The sequence below is a fragment of the Perognathus longimembris genome, chromosome 20 (assembly GCF_023159225.1).
Source record: "Perognathus longimembris pacificus isolate PPM17 chromosome 20, ASM2315922v1, whole genome shotgun sequence".
In the NCBI taxonomy this organism is placed as follows: domain Eukaryota; kingdom Metazoa; phylum Chordata; class Mammalia; order Rodentia; family Heteromyidae; genus Perognathus; species Perognathus longimembris.
Genome location: NC_063180.1, coordinates 42,367,796 through 42,373,570, shown reverse-complemented (window position 1 = coordinate 42,373,570; position 5,775 = coordinate 42,367,796).

The window sequence follows — 5,775 nt, the reverse complement described above, 5'->3', positions numbered from 1 at the left end:
AGGAGGCTGAGATATGAAGATCAAGGTTCAAATCCAGCCCAGGCAGGAAAGTCTGTGACTCCTTATTTGCAATTAACCATCAGAAAGCCAAAAGGGGAGCTGTGGCACAAGTGGTAAAGCACCAGCCTCAAGCAAAAGAAAAGCAACAAACAAAAAGCACCCAGGTCCTGTGTTCAAGCCCCAGGACCAGAACAAAAATAAATGAATGAATACAGATATTAAGCATTTCCATTTTTGAGTCTTTAACCCTCTGACAGCAGTAGTTTTTTCAGTTTCACTTGTAGTTTAGCTTTGGTTGCACTTGCACATTATATAAACAAGTCATAAACAGTAACTCAGCCTTGTCTGACTTCTTTCACTCTACTTCATGCTTCTGAAGTTTGTCTGTGTCATTCTGGGCACTTGTGGGCACCTGTTGCTTGCCAAGTAGTATTCCATTGTGTAGATAAGCCAGTTTATTTATCCATTAACTTATTAATGGATCTTTTGGGTTCTCTCCAGCTTTAGCACCATGTTGAACAAGTCTAAGAACACAAACTGTTTTGTGTGAAATTCTAGGTATGGAATTACTGATCCACAGGGCAATAATCTTTCCAAAAAGTGGTTGCACAACTTAACTTCTGTTCCAGTGTGGAACAGCTCTTCCACCCCCTCACAACACTAGCAAGTTACTTTTTTTTTTTTTTGCACATGAATATCATTTTAGCAAGTCTCCTTAAAAAATAACAATTGAAGTACAAGCAGAGGTTTAAAGAAAGCTCTAAGTGCTCACCCCAGGCCATTTTGGAACAAGCTGTCACCCTGGGACCCCCCCCCCCTGCTCCCTAGGTCTTTATGACCCCCGGTTTCGTACAATGCTGAGATCAGGGCAGCAGAGGGGAGCACTGAGCTGGCTGGTGTGGGCTTCCGCTGGACCATCCTGGCTGTCCACGGGGGGGGGGGGGGGCAGCATCCCGTTTCTGCACACTGTTCGTGTATGAAGCGTTTTCTGCGTGTGTTGGTCATGACAAACTCCTGCTGTCTTTATCCAAGAATCCTGACCAGCACAAGCAGCACAAATTCCAGTCACATCTACTTTCTATTAAAGACAACTGTTTTTCTGAGTGCAAAAACGACCTAACTGAAAACCTATAAAAATGCTGAACAGCGTAACACCCCACAAACAACACTAAAACCTATTCACTCCTACTGAATCACGGTCCAACCCTTCACTTTTAATCATGTCTCACTAACTTGGCTCAAGCTGGCCTCCAATTTCAGATCCTCTGCCTCCATTTTCCAGGGCTGGGATTACAGGGGTGTGTCACCACACCTGGAAAAAGCAATGGTCAGCCCTGTGTTCCCCGCCTCCCTGGCTTTCCACTGGGCCACGGGTATATGTTTTCTTTCTTTGGCTTTTATAAGGTGTCGGGGATACTGTTAGGTCCTCTCCCTGAGGGCTACATGCAGATGCCCCCACCTCATTAAGTCTCCACCCAGTTACCTGGGTAACCTGCAGACCTGGAGGCAGTTACCTCCCCTTTCCCTGAGGTCACCTCCTAATCCACCTGGCCACACCCCTTGCCCCTGCCCTAGATATAAGGCAGGGCTGCGTGGGGGTCGCTGTCTCTCTCTCCCTTCTCTCCAGCCATGGATCATCTTGGCCACAGGCCAGCAGTTCAGTAATAAACGTTCTCTCCTGCCTGAAGACCGCGTGGCGTTCTCCTTTACCAGCTACCTACTTTAAAAACCTAACAGATACCACTGGAAACATTTCCACACAACCTTCAACACTGTGTCCTGAGTTTGTCTGCTCTTACACTGCGTCTCTCCATGAATCCAGCCTACTGCCCGCATGGAATAAATATGTGTACAGTGATGTCATCCTCAAATACAAGGCAGTGTATAAAATGGTGCTCTGCCAGAAAGAGAGAGATGCCAGCGCCTACCATGGCTACTCATTTGCTCACATGCAAACTAACTCATATGTTTTACATTCAACTTATTGGGACCCAGAACTTTCAGAGAAGGTTAGGTGCACATACATTCTCCTGGGACAAACAACTAGAAATACAAACAAAGTTAACTGCCTCAGAAGACATTAAGTTGAAACCCAAATCAAGGATATATATATACATATTAAATTAATATATTCATAAATATTAAATACATATACATATATTTAAATAGATCATTAACTTCAAATACAAGTGATTATTGCCACCATAAATCAGAGACCGGGAGGACAACTTTATTGTGTATGCTAAAGATTAGGATAGTGTTTGTAAACAGTAAATACATCAAAATTCAAAGCAAGTAGGATTTGTATTTTTTCTTAATGTTCTCATTATATTTTTAAAATATTTTCTTGGTGCTGGTTCTGGGACTTGAACTCAGGGCTTGGGCACTGTTCCTGCGCTTTTTCACTCAAGGTTAGTGCTCTACCATTTGAAGCACAGCTCTACTTCTAGCTTTTTTGGTGATTAATTGAAGCTGGAGCTTCCAGCTTAGACCGACTTTGAACTGAGATCCTCAGATCTCAGCCTCCTGAATAGCTAGGATTCCCGGCTAGCGCCACCAGAACCCAGCTCCACCCTGTTTAAAGTCACATACAAGGATTGTTTCTATCTCACGGTGCTTTTTCTCCAGCATGGGTCCACAGACTGGTAACTTACCAGTCCTTAAAAAAAAAACATTTTTAAAACATCCCTTTATTTAGCAACAGAAAACTCAGAATTTTTAAGACCTCCTTTGTTATTCAAATCCAAATGCAGTAGTCTCCACATTTGTTTCGGTGGATTTCAAGAGAAGGAGCTACATTTGTAGAAAGCTATTTATATAGGAAGACAAAAGGGAGCGTAATTAAGCTGGAGTCTTTCCAAATCTTTGTCTCAGGGTAGGTGGAGGGCCTCGGCCAGGTCACAGCTTCAGGCTAGGGAACTAAAAGTTGCCGGGAGAACTCAAGAGCATCTGGATGAGCAAGGGCACATGAGCTAGGCTGGCAGCAGAGACATGGGTATTGGTAAAGCCGTGCTCCACGGACAGAGACTAAGGACACCCACTGCTCACATCTTGGAGGACAAAGCAGACTGCACAATTGTCGGAAGGATTCTTGATGGAAGACGGGGTGGAAGGCATCTTTGGTTGAGTCCTCTTTCTCTGTGAGGGTTCAAATCTTTGCAGCCCATCTCATTTATTCCCACTCGGGACCAAAACCAGTTGCAGAGCTAGGAGACTCTCCATCCTTGGTGATGGGATTCCTGTTGCGGAGCCCCTGGGCAGCGAGGGACTCCGCCTGTTCCCCTCGGATGGCCATCGGGCCGCAAGCACCACCCTTCCAGGGCTCCTTTCCTCATTCTTTCCTGAAATACGGGCCATGCAGAGCACTGGCTCACCACCGAAACGTGCAGTCGTATGTCATTTAAGAACAGTGCCCTTTTGGCATGTGTCATCTTCTAGGACAAACGGCTCAGCTATCCTGTTTCTTTCTCATCAAATAACCAAAATCAGATTTAAAACTGTCTTAGTAATAAACTCCAAGTAGGAGGGAATTTTTTTGATTGGGAAAAAAATTGGACAGTGCAAAAGAAAATGCTTTGGGCATTTCCTGTAAAGACTGAAGGCATCAGACATCGTTCAGTTTACCAACTCAAAAGCTGGGTTCTAAAACCAATAGGTGGCTGATGCTCTGGACTCTGAGAAGGCCGTGATCTCCCCCCAACAGTAACTTTACTTTGTTTCTAATACTCTGGGGTTCTTTCCTCTCCAGACTGTGGAGATCTTTCACCTCTGACAATGTTTGTACCTGCCCTACCAGGGCTGAGGGGAGGCGCCGCTGGACTGCACAGCTGGACGGGGCGGCCGCGCTGGATGGAAGGGGTTACGCTGGTGGAAAGGCACCGCCCCACGTCACGTGGCTAAGCAACATGCCTGCCACCCGGGCAGAAACTTTGGGAAGTTGCAAATGAGCATTTACCACCCGAGAACGTCAGGACTTGAGTTACAAGCGTTTTAACACTCCGTATTGACAAGGAACCCCGGAGGAAAGGATGCTTTTAAAACCACCTTCAATCCCAAGTCTAGAAATAACTGGATTCACTGGCAAAGGGGGGTAACTTGGGGTCCCTCGTGGTTTAAAAAAAGAACCCAATGCAACTAGGGTGGGGGAGAGGGGGGGTGGGGGGAAAGAGGGAGAAATTCCAGATACCCAAACAGCCTTCATCAGAATTGACAAAGAACTGATGGCCGGGGAAGATGTCCGCTAAATGAACAAATTACTTTACACAATTTAGACCCCGATTAAAGAAAACATTGTTGTTGTTTTAGATTTTTATTTCCCACGTCCCAGCAGCTACTGAGATGTCCTATTGGGTAGCCAAACTCCATTTATTGTTTTATTTGAAAGAATTTCTGGAGTAAAATGTGTGTGTCCAGGGCCTGAGTCGGGTAGGTCCTGGTGCTGCTGGCCTCTCCCGCCGGGCAAGCATCCCTTTCCCGTGAGTGTGTGAGTGTGTGTGTGTGTGCGTGCATTTGCGTTCTCTGTTCCGTAGCTTCTTAATCTTCTCCTAAACTTTCCTACCTAGCAGGATGAGACCGGTGTCAGGGTTGTGTAACCATAACCAGACTTTAGGTTCGCAGTAGGCACCACAGGTTTACCTTCCCTGTAACACAAAGTACCCCCCAGAAGAAAGGGGTGGGGGGGGCCCCGGGGTCTGGGGCTGTGTCTAGACGTGCAGAATCCACGCTGACACGGGGGTGGGCTGAGAGACAAGGGAGGCGCCACGGGGGGGCCTAAGGTTGACCGCGGCGGGGGAACCCGGGAGGGGCAGACAAGCCCCTTCCCCCCCCCCCCAATAAAACCCTGCGGGGAGCTGGGATCCGGAGCGCGGAGCCGGGGCCGCCGCGCGAGCGCGCGCGCGCGGGGCGGTGGATGGGAGCCGAGCCGAGCCCGCGCTGCGGTCCGGGACACAAAGGTGAGGCTCGGGGGGCCCCGATCTCCCCGCACCACCCTCCTCTCCCACCGCCTAACGGGCTGCGAGTGCCCGGTGCCGGGGTTGTCGGCCAAGCGCCCACCCCGCGGAGGCGGCGTCCGGGCCCCGCGACCCGGCCGAAGGGGGTGGGTGGGGAAGGAGGCGCACGGCCGCCCCGCGCCCCCAGTCTCCGGTCCCCGTGACCCCCAGGCCCTCCCCCCTCCCGCCCTCAGGCTCCTCATCCCCCGCGGACCCCGGGACCCCCAGGCCCTCCATCGCCGCGGTGGCTGCGTCCTCCCTCCAGGCTCGCCCCCCTCCCGTCCCCCTCCCCAGGCCCTCCATCGCCCACGGACCCCCGCGACACCCCCGGCTCCCATCCTCCGAGAGCCCCCCACCCTTACCCCCGGCCTCCCGCAGCCCGCCGGCGCGGACCCCGACCCGACCCCGCGGCCGCGCCCCTCCCCGCGCCCCACGCACCTGCGGCCCCGCCCCCGGCCAGACGCCGAGAAGGCGGCGACGGCGGCGGCGGGCTGGCGAGGTGCGGTCACCTTCCCTTCCCCCGCCATCCCGCCCACCCACCCCCTTCGCCCGGCCGCGGAGCAGCCGCCGCCGCGCTCCGCGGCCGCCCCGAAACCGAGAGGGTCCGTCTCCGGCGCCGCAACCAAATGGCCGAGCCTCCCCGTCCGGCGGCGCAGCCCGCCCATTGGGCCCTTCCCCCCCACGCCGCCGCCGCCGCCATTGGCTGGCGCCCGGAGACCCTCCGCGGCGATTGGCCGGCGCGGCCGCCACTCGCGCTCGGAGCCGCAGCTCCCGCCTCCCCGGGCGA